The sequence below is a fragment of the Scardinius erythrophthalmus genome, assembly GCF_964197995.2.
Source record: "Scardinius erythrophthalmus genome assembly, chromosome: 9".
Taxonomy (NCBI): domain Eukaryota; kingdom Metazoa; phylum Chordata; class Actinopteri; order Cypriniformes; family Leuciscidae; genus Scardinius; species Scardinius erythrophthalmus.
In genome coordinates this window covers 33097717-33100269 of record NC_138229.1, presented here as the reverse complement: position 1 = coordinate 33100269, position 2553 = coordinate 33097717, and positions in this window count along the sequence as shown.

The window sequence follows — 2553 nt, the reverse complement described above, 5'->3', positions numbered from 1 at the left end:
GAGAGCATGGCAACAATTGGATGGAGGGGTGGAACGAAACAGTTCAGAGTTTTTAAAAGAAGATATTCAGTGTACCTGCGTAAAAATGAGTCAAATGTGTCTCTTGTTGGTTTATATACTTTATTATTATGAAGCTAATTTATTTTTATCAAAATAGTTTGCCATTTGTCTATGCCTACCCTAATCAAGTCACCCGCGCTTGAAATGGTTCTGGCTATCAGCTTCCTCAATTATCAAAATGACTGAAGTAGTTTGATACATTTGGATGCAGTCACAGATTTGTAATAATAAAATACGCATGCATTAATTAGACTCGTAAAATATCCATGAGAATAGTGTGCTCTGCCATTTTAAAAGGCACACATATTATAATAGCGTAAATAAATAAATAAATGTGTTTACAATTAGCTACTTTCCATAAATATGAAAAATTAATGTCTATGATATTAGTTACTATTTTAGCAAAGTTTCTTTTTTTCCCCCTTTTTTTTTTTTTAAGTGAACCTCGGCACAGCATAAGATTCCCACCTATTTAAAGCCACAGGATACACTGGGTGGTTGCCAGTTTGCCACTCCGAGAGACTATCAATTTCAGAGCCAATTTGTTTAAAACCTATTTGGCTAATGTGAGTTATTTGGAATTAAATTTTAAAGTGAATTATCATGTGATCTTGGAGCAATATACAAATAAGCATTAGGCAATAGTGGCGAGAATGAAATCATCTGTGGCAATCGATGGGTTAAGAAATGCAATCCCCACACTCACTGCTTCATCATCTCACACTTGCTGATCTATAAACCCAGTCAAATGAAATATAATTAAGGTACAAAACCAGAATTAGGTGACATTTAGTCTTACCTAGTATGTTGAAGTCCACCAGTGAGAGGTTGGTCAGTGGAAGCGCGTGGCTCCCTCTGTAGTGTGAGTGTGTGCCTCTGTGCTGATGGGAGCACTGGCACCGGGATAGGCAGTGGGGACTTTAGTTAATGGCCAGCACATCTACACTGAGAGCTGCTGGTGGTGACAAGGTGGGGCTGGATGGGGGAGGCTGAATACTGAAAGTGGGAAGATGAGGTCTTAAAGAGACAGCAGTTGTCACTGTCTGTTCATTCGGTCAGTGTCGCAACCGAGCAGACCTATGTGTTAAACAAAACAAACAAGGACTGTCCTGTGCATTTAACTATTTACCATTTGTTTACATTATCTGGGCACATGCACAAAAAGCAGGAATGATTACTGAATGTAGGATATGTAATGAAGGGCGGTCAATAATTTATTAAAATGGAAAGCTTTTCTACGTAGTACCATTGTCAACATTGTCATTTCTCAAGTGCTTCATTGAATTGCTTACTGTTTATTATGTTCATGTTAACTGATGAAATTCTGTTGAATTTGCTGATCAAAACATGCCTACTAGCTTGATTTCACACATTGCTCCACTGGATAAGCATCATATCTGCATTTATTTATTGCATTTCAATGAAACTGTTCGATCAAAAATGCTTACATAAGAAAGACAACCTTGACAGTCAAAAGTCAAATTTGGGGAAGAGAGTTTCCTTGCATGAGTCCATTCAAAGGTTCTGACAGCAATAAAGTGATTCCGGTTACAAAGGAAGTATTTTGAGTCACTATATATCTGAGGAGGATATGAAAGGTCATGAAACATGACCCTGCTAAGACATCCACCTCACATCCTCACTGTTACCTAAAATCATAAAGAAATCCATAAGCTAATTTAAGCCAGTCTCATTTTCAACCACATGACTTTATTTTCAGAGCCTTTTAAGGTGTCTAACATTTCAAGTCATGGTGAAAAGACTTGAAATATCTAATCTGCTAACAGTATGTTAGGCCATCCAAGGTTATGTCTTAATTTTTGTATATTAATACACAAATATTTAATACATACATAATACATTTAATACAAAAAAAATGGAACGCAACTGGAAGAAAACTAAACTAGAGGTATTTCGCATTTCATGGAAGGAGAGCTCAATTACTTACAGAGAGGCTTTAAAAGCTGCTAGATCTGCTTATTTTTCAACCCTATTAGAAGAAAATAAACATAATCCTAGGTATTTATTTGAAACGGTGGCTAAACTAACGAAAAATAAAGCTTCAAGCACCGAAGTTTCCAAGCAGCACAACAGGAATGATTTTATGAACTTCTTCACTTATAAGATTGATAATATTAGGGACAAAATTATAACTATGCAACCGTCTACTACAGTATCGCATCAGGGAGTGCATTGTAGTCTCCCTGAGGAAAGATTTGATTCATTCGTTGCTAGGAGAGGAAGAATTTACTAAACTCATTAAACCATCTAAATCGACAACATGTATGTTAGACCCTATACTGACTAAGCTACTGAAAGAGATGCTTCCAGAGGTCATAGATCCTCTTCTTAATCATTAATTCGTCTTTGTCTCTAGGATACATAACAAAAACCTTTAAGCTGGCTATGATTAAACCGCTTGTTAAAAAAACGCAACTTGATCCTACAGAATTAGTCAATTACAGGCCGATCTCGAATCTACCTTTTCTGTCA